Genomic DNA, 13,244 nt, shown 5'->3' on the forward strand with positions numbered 1-13,244 from the left:
GGCTATTTTGTGGACTCTTTTTTCCTTTCTTACTGTCTTGCTTTTCTTCCTTGTGATTTGATGATTTACTGTAATGGTTTCCTTTGATTCCTTTATCTTTCATATATCTACTATAGGTTTTTGTTTTGTGATTATAAAAGATTTACATAAAATCTTACTATAACTATTTTAAGTTTATAACAATAGTAATTACATACCAAAACTTTATGCTTCCCCCTCATTGTATGCTTTGGATGTCACAATTTACATCTTTTTATATTGTGTATCCATAAATAAATTATTATCGCTATATTTTTAATTTTTTTTCCTCTAGCCTTTATACTGGAGCTACAACTAATTTATACACCATCATTAGAGTATCAGAGTATTCTGAATTTGACTACATACTTACTTTTACCAGTGAGTTTTATACTTTTATATTTTCTTATGCTACTAATTAACTTCCTTTCACTTCAGGTTGAAAATCTCTCTTGAGTATTTCTTTTTCCTTTAAGTAGAGAATTAGTATTAGAGACCACAACCTGTATGCTAGGGGTGCTCATTGCTCCTGAGTCACCACAGATTCTAGGCCTTTCTAGTAGACAGAAACAGGCAATATGTATTTTTAAAATGAAAGAGATAAAATATTTTTACCTTAATATTTCCAATTTAGTATTAAGATGTGAAATTTTATTTTTCTTGTACTTATATTTTTCTCAAATTGAAAATTCTTGCTTTTATTGGCATTAACATAATTATTCACTTTATCCTGCAACATACTTTAAAAACAGAAACATAGTTTCAAAATAAAAATGCTAATATTAGTATTAAAATTAAATCTACATAATACAGTTTAACATCTCCATTTTCCTACTTATAAATGAGAGTGAACATCATACACACATGCATACGTTTGTGTATATATATTTAATGTCTTCCTAATTTTTTCTTTTGTGGTCTCTCTTCATATTACTCGACAATTTTTTGCATTACAGTCTTGATCGTTTTCTTTTTAATTATTAGAAGTGCTTTAAATTATTAGGGATATGAAAATATATAAATTACAAACATTTTTATCAGTTCATTATTACTTTTTCCCTTTTATATGGTGTTTTATAATGTAGCTTTTTGTGTTTTTAATGTTTATGTAATCAAATTTATCAAGTTGTTTTATAATACTTTAGAGAGTCAAAGGAAAGTTTCATCTACCCTTGGTTTGTAAAGGAATTCATCCAGGTTTTTTCCTACTGCTTGTGTGGTTTCTTATTCTGATCCACTTGATATTCACACAGGTGTGTAGTGTGAAGAACAGATTCAATTTTATCTTTTTCCATATGGCTCCTCAGTTGGCAAAACATTAAAAAATCTATTTTAGACCTCTACTTCTAGATGGGATGGACTAGCTTGTATCTCGATAAAACAAAATAGAAACAGGATACAATGATAATAGTAATACAAAGTGGATATTTTGAAGGTATTGCTGAGCTATCATGTCCTTCAAGACTTGAGGGACTCAGTTATTGTATAGAAGGGAAATGCACTGTGATGAATGAAATACTCTCTACTGTACTTACCCTTAAGGAATTTGCTAAGCTGATGTGCCTAGAACTGAGAGGCTGAGAGGCCAAGCATAAAGCAGAGACTAATAGATTGAGACCTTGAGTGAACAATTTAATGTGTTTTGACAAATAAATACTGCTTTGTAACCAACACTCAAACAAGATGCAAAATATTTCATCACCCAAGAAAATTCATTTGTACTTCTTTCCAGTCAATACTCTACAGAAGAACCACTGTTATGATTTCCCTCAACATAGATTAGTTTTCCCATTCTTGAACTTCTTAGAAATGAAGTTATATAGCATTTACTATTTTATACCTTTATTATTTTGTTAAACATAATGTTTTTGATATTAACATATGTTATTAGTATCCATTTGGGTTTTAAATTAGCTAGTTTACTTTTAGAGAATGCAGTACTAGCCTAAAGTATTTCACAGTTCTTTGGGTCATTGAATACATTTTGTACCTGTCCTATTTATCTGTCTTCTGGGGCTAGACTTTTCTGTTTTTGAATATCTACTTGACCTTATATATATTTATATCTATCTCATGTTATTTATAACTTTGTAGGCAGGGGCTGTGGATTAACCATCTTTTCTTTTTTCTTTTTTCTTTTTTTTTGAGACGGAGTTTCACTCTTGTTGCCCAGGCTGGATGGAGTGCAATGGTGTGATCTTGACTCAATGCAACCTCCGCCTCCTGGGTTCAAGCGATTCTCTTACCTCAGCCACTGGAGTAGCTGGGATTACAGGCATGCACCACCAAGTCTAGCTAATTTTGTATTTTTTAATAGAGACAGGGTTTTGCCGTGTTGGTCAGGCTGGTCTCGAACTGCTGACCTCAGGTGATCCACTTGCCTCAGCCTCCCAAAATGTTAGGATCACAGGCGTGAGCCACTACTCCCGACCTAACCATATTTTATCTCCAGGTTTAACACAGTTTCTATTACATAGTCGGTGGTCAGTACATTGGACTAAGATTCTGCTTTTAATTGATTTTTTGCCTGTAAGTATAGCACTGTCACTCCAAAATTGTTTGCCTTTGAACCAACTCTCCTCCTTTATCTTGAACAAACTCTCCAATTTATTGTCTTTATTTGATCTATTGGATCACTTCCCAACATTGAAAGTGGCAACTTAAGTATTGAGTCAGTTAAATAAAAATGTAAACTTCCGAGTATACTAGTTGACACGAGTTAGTTGCTCAATAAAGTCATGGGAAAGGAAATGGGAACTCAAGCTCAATTCTTCTTGGGCTATTAAGTGAAGCCACAGAGGTCCTACTATGTCCTACATATGAGCCTAAGTTACAAAACTTTTTGTAATTGAAGACACAGAGGTCCTACTATGTCCTACATATGAGCCTAAGTTACAAAACTATTTTTATTGTTTCAAAATTATATCAGCTTTGTTTTTCTTTTCTTCTGTTTGTCTATTTAAAAATTTATGCGATTATATTTATGACATTCCTATCTTTATCAGAAAGTAAGTACCTTACAATTAAGAGACTATGTCTTTCTGTACTTTTATTTTTGCTATAGGACCAAGCTACAGTTTCTACACACTGGACACTCAAATATATCGAGAAAAGAGTGATGGTGCTAATGAATGTGGAACAGAATAATAATAAATTTATGCTATTATATTTATGACATTCCTATCTTTATCAGAAAGTACCTTACAATTAAGAGACTATGTCTTTCTGTACTTTCATTTTTGCTATAGGACCAAGCTACAGTTTATGCACACTGGACACTCAAATATATAGAGAAAAGAGTGATGGTGCTAATGAATGCGGAACAGAATAATAAATGGATATAATCCCTAGGTGCTCAAAACATACAATGTCACATAAAAGCTTATTATAACTGTCACTTTTGATGGCAGAGCAAAAGGAACAAAGAGATGAAAATCAAAGAGAACATCTGTATATAAAGTGAGATGAAGTAACAAGAGAAACTTAGTCATAAGAAAGTGTTATAATTGTGAATTGTCAAACTCAAGGGAAGGGTTTAGAAAAATACGATAGGCTCCACTTACAAGAAACTCAGTTTTGTTCAGTAAATGGATTCTGTAATTGGAATTTTTGCTCCTTCTCCTCTGGGAGTATGTGGATGAGAGTTAATTAATGTGATAAAGTTGTACAGTTTCTGTGAATACTATAATTGTTAAAGATTCAAATTGCCCTTCATCTGTGTAATTTGGGAGAAGATATGGGAATGGGTAAAGAAGACCCAAATCTGCTCTCTCTGAAGTTTTAGGCTCCAGAGTTAAGATTATATAAAGAAGGGATAAAATGGAGGAAAACGAATACTTCAGATTTGTAACAGATAATTGTAAGCCTAATTGTATAGCTTCGTGCATACACCTCATCTGTCAGGTCATTGGGATAACTTTTAAATAGGCATACTCAGGATGAATTCCACAGCTTCTAAGGCTCCATACACCTCATTTTTTTTACTCTCATTTTTCAGGAGTTGTTTCAGTAACCATTGTTGAATTATAAACCACCCCAAACTTAGTAGTGTAAAATAACCATTTTATAATACTTACCAATTCTATGGATCAGGAACTCAGACATGGTACTGAAGGGATGGCTTGTCTCTGCCCCAGGATGTCTCAGGCTTCATATAGTGAGGGTGAGTGAAGCAGTGGGGGCACATATATAAAGTCTTCATTACTTGCATGTTTGATGCCTAGGGTAAGATGACTCAAAGCTGGGCTTAGCTGAGACTGTCACCTAGGGCTTCTAGGTGACAATTGTGGCTGGATTCTAAGATGGAGTCTTGAGACCAAAAGATCCAAGAAAGCCACATGGAAGCTCTGTTGTCTTTTTGGCCTTATTGCACAACTCACATGCCTTTATTTCTGCCAGTGTATTTTCAAAGCTGCCACAGGACTCCAAGTATCTAGGATAAAGAGAGGATATAGACCCTACCTGTTGATGAGAGAAGTGTCAAAGAATTTGTAGCCATTAAAAAAAGCACTACCTCATCTCTACAATTAAAAAATAAATATTTTATTAGGCAGTACTCTCCCAGATAGCTCAGAGGAAAGGTCTTGCATTGGTTTCTGGTCCTTTGATTGTTAATGGTAATAAGCCCTGACTAGTAGGATTCTAAAGTTAGGTTATTTCAATAAAAGGTACTAGTGTGACATTTGGAACATGGAAGAGAGATCATTTCATTATCTGGCAATGGTGGGCAGATGGCAAATCTCTGATTCAGTGCTACCGTCAGCTGAGTTCTTTAGTGGCAGTTTCTTCAAATGTCTATAGTTTCTTAATCTCCTAAAACCCAGCAGTCTTTTCCCTTGACCTTTGTCCCACAGCCCTTCTATTAGTTCTGTAAGCCTTAATTCCTTGTATTAAATTCATTCTTACTTGAAATGCCTCTTTAAACTATCTAATAAAATTCATTTTTGTATTTATATTTACATTGAATTAAGAGATTCTTTATAAGGTATATAGTCCCAATAGACATATTCCATTTAGGGACTGACAAACATTGTCTTTATTATGTAGTAATAGCTAATTTTATTTATTCAGTTTATATTAGCTGGGCATGGTGGTGTACACCTGTGGTTCCAGCTACTAGGGAGGCTGAGGTGGGAGGATTGCTTGTGCCAGGGAGGTGGGGGTTTCAGTGAGCCAAGATTATGCCACTGTTCTCCAGCCTGGGTGACAGAGCAAGACTCTGCTCAAAAAAAGAAAAGAGTTAGGAATATACTTTTGGCAATAAAATTATTTTTTTTAATTTAATTATATATTTTTGTTGGTATGCACTAGGCATATATACTTACGGAGTATAAGAGATATTTTGATATAGGCATGCAATGTGTAATAATCACATCATGGAAAATGGGGTATCTGTCCCTTCAACCGTTTATCCTTTGTGTTACAAACAATCCAAATACACCCTTTTAGTTATTTTAAAATGTACAATTAAATTATTATTGACTATATCGCTCTGTTGTGTTATGAAATATTATGTCTTATTCATTCTTTCTAATCTTTCTTTTGTAACTATTAACCATCCCCACCTTCCCTGTAGTGCCCCAGAGGCTACCCTTCCTAGCCTCTGGTAACCTTCCTTCTACTGTCTATCTCCATGAGTTCAATTGCTTTGATTTTTAGAGCCCACAAATAAGTGAGAATATGTGACATTTGTCTCTCTGTGCCTGGCTTATTTCACTTAATACAATAACCTTCAGTTCCATCCATGTTGTTGCAAGTGACAGGATCTCAGTTTTCTATGGCTGAATAGCACTTTGTTGTGTATAAGTACCACATTTTCTTTATCCATTCATCTGGTTTTTTTTTTTTTTTTTTTTTTTTTTTTTTTTTTTTTTTTTTGAGACAGAGTGTTGCTCTGTCACCCAGGCTAGAGTGCAGTAGTGTGATCTTGTCTCACTGCAAACTCCACCTCCTGGGTTCAAGGGATTCTCCTGCCCCAGCCTTCTGAGTTGCTGGGATTGCAAGCGTGTGCCACTATGCCTGGCTAATTTTTGTATTTTTAGTAGAGATGGCGTTTCACCATGTTGGCCAGGCTAGTCTCAAACTCATGACCTCAAGTGATCCACCTGCCTCGGCCCCCTAAAGTGCTGGGACTACAGGCCTGAGTCACTGTGCCCGGCCCCATTCGTCTGTTGATGGACAGTTCAGTTGCTTCCAAATCTTGGCTATTGTGAACGGAGCTGCAACAAACATGGGAGTGCAGATATCTCTTTGATATACTGATTATCTTTCTTTTGGGTACATACCTAGCAGTGGATTTGCTGGATGATATGGTAGCTCTACTTTTAGTTTTTTAAGAAACCTCCAAACTGTTCTCCACAGTGGCTATAGTAATTTACATTCGCACCAAGAATATGCGAGTGTCGCCTTTTGTCTACAAACATTCCAACATTTGTTTCTGGCAATACAATGATTAATTTGAGTCTGAGATAATTTCTTGGCATGTTGAAAATTATTTTTGACTTTTTAATTTTTACAATTTTTATATATTGATGAGGTATAAATGCAGATTTCTCACATGCATATATTGTGTTATGGAAAAGTCTGGGCTTTCAGTATACCCATCACCTGAATGGAAACATTGTACTCAATAGATAATTATTAACTCTTATCCCCCTCCCACCATTTGTAGTCTCCAGTGTCTGTTATTCCACTCTGTATGTTCATGTGTATCCATTGCTTTGCTTAGCTCCCACTTATAAGTCAGAACATGTGGTATTTGGTTTCTGAGTTATTTCCCTGAGGATAACAGCTTCAAGTTCTGTTCACATTGCTGCAAAAGACATGATTCCATTCTTTTACATGGCTGAGTAGTATTACAGGGTGTGTGTGTGTGTGTGTGTGTGTATTTACTCCTCCACTGATGGATATGTTTAGGTTGATTCCATATCTTTGCTATTGTGAATAGTGCTGTGGTAAACATATAAGTGCAAGTGTGTTTTTGATATAATAAATTATTTCCCTTTGGGTGCATATCCAGTAGTGGGATTGCCTGATTGAATGATAGTTCTAGTTTTAGTTCTTTGAGAAATCTGAGTCTGAGATAATTTTTAATAAGGAAGAAAGCAAAGAGAGAGAAAGAACATTGTGGAAATACCCCATTTTGGGAGGCAAAAGCCATAAATATGAGGAAAGCCTAAATAATTTAATAAACCCAAGAAGAAAAGGATATGATCTGACCTAAGCTGAATAAACTATACAAAATACTGATAAAATTGTGATATTCAAAAAGAAATGTAAAATTGAAAAAATAGTATATTTTAATTTAGATTATTTTGTCCCTTATTTGGTGTTCTTTTCCAGTTAAGAGTTTTTATTGGAGAGTCTGTTTATATTACACTTAGAATCATGAATATCTATAAAGATATTCATCTATATTTATGAAACAGAAAGTGATAATGATATATTTTATGTATTTAGTAAGTATATATATATTGAATATAATATACAAGTACACTTCTATTTCTGGGGGAATCAAAGACAGAAATAACATTGTCCTTGCTCCCCCCAAATCACATTATTATTACCATAATTTCAAAGAAAATAAGAACTGGTTATAAAAAGTTATAAACTTGAATTTAACAGATAATGGGTGTATTAGTTCATTTTCATACTTCTATAGAGAACTGCCCAAAACTGGGTAATTTATAAAGGGAAGAGGTTTAATTGACTCCCAGTGCAGCATGGCTGGGGAGGCCTCAGGAAACTTACAATCATGGAAGGCAAAAGGGAAGCAAGGCACTTTTTTCACAGGGGACAGGAAGGAGAAGTGCCTAGTGAAGAGGGGAAGAGGCCTTTATAAAACCATCAGCTTTCATGAGAACTCACTCACTATCATGAGAACAGCATGGGGAAAACTGCCCCCATTCAATTACCTCCACCTTGTCACTCCCTTGACACATGGGGATTATGGGGATTACAATTCATGATGAGATTTGGGTGGGGCCATAAAGCCTAACCATATCATTTTGCCCCTGGCCCCTCCCAAATCTCATGTCCCTTTCACAGTTCAAGATCATCATGCCTTCCTAACAGTCCCCCAAGACTTACTTAATTCCAGCATTAACCCAAAAGTCCAAGTCCAAAGTCTCACCTGAGACATGGCAAGTTCTTTCTGCCTGTGAGCCTGTAAAATCAAAAGCAAGTTAGCTACTTCCTAGATACAATAGGGATACAGGCATTGGGAAAATATACCCATTTCAAGTGGGAGAAATTGGCCAAAACAAAGGGGCTACAGGCCCCATGCAAGTCTGAAACCCAGACTTGGGTTTCAGCAGGGCAGCGATGAAATCTTAAAGCTCCAAAATGATTTCCTTTGATTCCATGTTTCACATCCAGGTCACATTGATGCAAGAAGTGGGCTCCCGTGGTCTTGGGCAGCTCTGGCTTTGTAGGGTACAGTCCCACTCCAAGCTGCTTTCACAGGCTGGCATCGAGTGTCTCTGTCTTTTCCAGGCACATGGTGCAAGCTGTCAGTGGATCTACTACTCTGGTGTCTGGAGGATGGTGGCTTTCTTCTTACATCTCCACTAGGCAGTGTCCCATTGGTGATTCTGTGCGTGGGCTCCGATCCCACATTTCCCTTTTGCATTGCTCTAGCAGAGATTCTCCACGAGGGCGCCACCCCTGCAGCAAACTTCTGCCTGAACAAACTGGTGTTTCCATACATCCTCTGAAATCTAGACGGAAGTTCCCAGACTTCAATTCTTGACTTTTGTGCACCTGCAAGCCCAACACCATGTGTAAGCCACCAAGACTTAGGGCTTACACCCTCTGAAGCAATGGCTTGAGCTGTACATTGGCCCCTTTTAGCCATGGCTGGGATGCAGGGCACCAAGTCCTGAGAATGCGCAAAGCAGCAAGGCCCTGCGCCCCACCCATGAAACCATTTTTTTCCTATTAGACCTCTAGGCCAGTGATGGGAGGGGCTGCCGTGAAGACCTCTGGCATGCCCTGGAGACATTTATCCCATTTTCTTGGTGATGAACATTTGGCTTTTCTTTACTTACGCAAATTTCTGTAGCCAGCTTGAATTTCTCCTCAGAAAATGGGTTTTTCTTTTCTATTGCATTGTTAGCTGTGAAGTTTTGGAACTTATGCTCTGCTTCCCTTTTAGATATAATTTCCAGTTGCAAACCATATCTTTGTGAATGCATAAAACTTAATGCTTTCAAGAGCCCTCGAGTTACCTCTTGAATACTTTACTGCTTAGAAATTTCTTCTACCAGGGATGCTAAATTAGCTCTCTCAAGTTCAAAGTTTCACAGATCTCTAGGGAAGGGACAAAATGCCACCAGTCTATTTGCTACAGCATAGCAAGAGTCACCTTCATTCCAGTTCCCAACAAGTTTCTCATCTCCATCTGAGACCACTTCAGCCGGGATTTCTTTGTCCATATCATTATCAACATTTTGGTCAAAGCCATTCAACAAGTCTCTTAGAAAGTTCCCAACTTTCCCACATCTTCCTGTCTTCTTCTGAGCCCTCCAACTTGTTCCAGTCTCTGCCTGTTATCCAGTTCCGAAGTTGGTTCCAGATTTTCAGGTTCTTTTATTGCAGCACCCAACTCTCTGTGGTACCAATTTGCTATATTAGTCCATTTTCATACTGCTATAAAGAACTGCCTGAGACTGGGTAATTTATAAAGGAAAGAGGTTTAATTGACTCACAGTTCAGCGTGGCTGGAGAGGCCTCAGGAAACTTACAGTTATGGTGGAAGCCAAAGGGCAAGCAAGCCACCTTCTTCAGAAGGTGGCAGGAAGAAGTGCCTAGTGAAGTAGGGAGGGAAGACACAAAAAATTACCTGGGCCTGGTGGTGGGTGCTTGTAGTCCCAGCTACTCGGTGAGCGAAGATCGCGCCACTGCATTCCAGCCTGGGCGACAGAGCAAGACTCCATCTCAAAAAAAGAAAAAAAAAAATCCATCAGATCTCATGATAGCTCATTCACTATAATGAGAACAGCGGGGGGGGGGGGGGGGGGGGGGGGGGGACCTTTTCGTCCCCATGATTCAGTGACCTCCACTTGGTTTCTTCCTTGTCACATGGGGATTATGGGGATTCCAATTCAAGATGAGATTGGGGTGGGGGCAGAAAACCCAACCATATTATGCAAAACGTAATGTTGGGCAAAGTTTTCATGATTTCTGACCACCTCAAGAATGTTTTATAATATTAATATATTATTCTTGATCCTCTTTATTACCAGATCTTCAGAGATTCAGACTGCTGGAAAATTTTAACGTGTGTTTTCCAGTCAAATATCTCGTTGCTAGATGAGATGATTTTTGCTAAAATTTAGAAATTCTACTTTGATAAATATGATATGCTTAACTTTTTGCACTTTGATGGCATCTTATAAACAAATCTGAACGGGGAGGCTCGAAAGCATGTGTGTGTGTGCATGAGTGTTATCTGTTAGTATATTGACTGTACTGCATCACCTGCTCTGCTGGTGAGAACACAGGTTATTATTGGATCATGAGTCACCTATACCAGCTGGGTATACCTTGCTTCTTGACCACATTCATAGTTTCTACTAATAACTTTACTAATGAGTAATTTTAAGCACTGAAAGAATTGAACAAAGATTGTTAAAGAATAGAGAAATTCTACATTGCTCCAAAACAAATTCCAAATTCATGCTGTGAATCAGTGGAATGTTTGCCTTGTGGTATTAACAAATACAATTTTGTGGAGTACTGTATATCTGTATTCAAAGACACTTTCATGAATTCTGAGTAAAATGTGATTTGCATGAACATATGGACCCTTCAAGGAGCTTAGAGACTTAAAATGAGACGCATAATGTAAGCAAATGAATAAAATAGTTACAAAGGTCCTGGTAGAAGTCTCTATAAAGTATAACGGGAGCACAAAACAAGGACTATAGTCACTGTAGATTCTGGAAAGTCTTAAGCAGAGGAAGGGACACGAAATATGCTTTGAAGAAATGAATAAAATTGCAGGGTAAGATAGGAGGAAAGGGAATTACACTTGGAGGGAACAACATGTGCAGGGGCCCAAGGCCATTTGGGAATAGTAGCAGCTAGTAGCTTTTTAGAGCTGGAATATATGGAGTAAACAGGCTCTGGGAGAAGAAGCTTCAGAGAAAGTAAGGGGTCCAGTGATATGAAAAGGCTGGATGTTTGTTCTTATCTCAAGAGTTTCACTTTCTGCACGAAAGGGAGACAGGAAGGATTCAAATCACCATCATATTGCAAGGCCAAAGTTGTGTTTTAAAAAATATATTTCTATGTACCTTACGGAAACTGATTAGAAATCTACTAAGAATTGTTTTTTTGTTTGTTCGTTTGTTTTTTCTTTTTCTTTTAGAAAAAATGAGCCATGAGTTATGATCGTGCCACTTCCAGCTTGGCTCTCACTCTGTCACCCAGGCCAGAATGCAGTGGTTTAATCATGGCTCATTACCGCCTCGGCCCCTGGGCTGAAGTGATCCTCCTGCCTCAGCCACCCAAGCAGCTGAGACTGTGTGCACATGCCACTATGTCCAGCTAATTTTTGTATTTTTTGTAGATACGGGGTCTCACTGTGTTGCCCAGGCTGGTCTCGAATTCCTAGCCTCAAGCATTCCTCCTGCCTTGGCCTCCCAAACTGTTAGAATTACAGGCATGAGCCACTGCACCTGGCCTACTAAGAGGTAATCTGATAGAACTTAGATGTAGTCTACCCAAATGCAGTAAAAACAATCTTCTTAAAAGTCCAGCATAGGTGCAGCTACCTTCAGGGACTTCTTTGATACTCTTTACCTTTCATTGTGTGTATGTGTGTTTGTGTGTGTGTGTGTGTGTGTGTCCACAGAAACAATGAATCAGGCATGGTGTGATATCAGTAGGTATTTCTATCTACACCTAAGTCTATAATTCAGACATTTATGCCTTCATCTTACTGCACAGATTAGACCAGTGAGATTACAAGGGGGAGGGAGGAAGTAGAAGTATTTAAAAGTAAAGCAAAGACTGGAATAGTCAAACATGAATTATACAAGCACAAAAATCTTTAATTTTGGCAATTCCTAAAAGACAACAAAGGGCTGGAATCTTTATGCATAAAAGGTTTCCAAAAGACATTATGTAGAAAGAATTCAATAAATATAGTAGGTTCAGAGAAAAATCAACAGCTAAGAAAGACAAGCCCAGTATAAGGATGCCTGCTGAGGTAGGCCAATCTAACTTAATTGATGATGTCTTGAAGAAAGATAGTTTTCAAGCAATAATCTGGAAAGACAGGAGATTTAAGAAAATAAAGAAGAGGTAATTAGAATTGTATTACGCTTGCTAGCAGGAAACATTGCACCGATTTTTCCTTAATAAAAGGTTAATAGGTTCCTCAGAGGAATTCTTGGCTTAAAATTTGGGGACATCCCAGACTTTGCGAAGAAACCAGTACTTTCAGAAATTTATCAAACATTGGCCAAGTAAAATGACTCGGGACTTAACTTTAGAGATGCTAATATTAGTCATTACAAGGAATTTTAAAAAGATAAACTCAGACAATTTTATATGTTCCAATGAAATTAACAGAAAAATCATTGATATATATGTATGTATGTGTGTCTGTGAGTTCATAATTTTGTGGAAATAGAGGTTGAAAATAAGACATAAAGAACTCAGGTGCCTATTTGTGAGTTAAGGCACTCCCAGGGATGTAGCCAAGTTGAGCATTTAACCCAGTTAACTATATACATTTGTGAGTCTCTAAAAGTCTGAAGTTGGGGACAAAAAAATTCATGTCTAGAAATTTGAGTGTTTATATTTTTCAGAAGTGATCTGTTCTAGATGAGCTACATTAATAAAACTTGTTAAAGAGTGAACTAACCAGAATAATGTATACATTTATAATAAGAAATTTAGCTTCTAAGCAAATTGATATATTTGTGTCAGGTGATCTGAACAGTGTGGGAAAAGATATGCGGACAGGCAAGCTAAAACCAGGAGACTGCTTGGTAAGCTTGTAATAGGAACCACTAGCATAAGTGGTATTATCTAGATGGCTGGCATCTTAAAGACACTGTAGCGTGGGGTTTTCAACAATATAAGCAGACCATAAACACTAAACCAGGCTTGTTGGCTCTTCAGGGCATGCTCTTCCCTGGATGGGGCTAAGTATGTGTTTATAAATGTTCCCCTTTTGTGTTCTCTTACTGGACACTGTGCAAACCATTTCTCTT

This window comes from Nomascus leucogenys, chromosome 8 (assembly GCF_006542625.1).
Source record: "Nomascus leucogenys isolate Asia chromosome 8, Asia_NLE_v1, whole genome shotgun sequence".
Taxonomy (NCBI): domain Eukaryota; kingdom Metazoa; phylum Chordata; class Mammalia; order Primates; family Hylobatidae; genus Nomascus; species Nomascus leucogenys.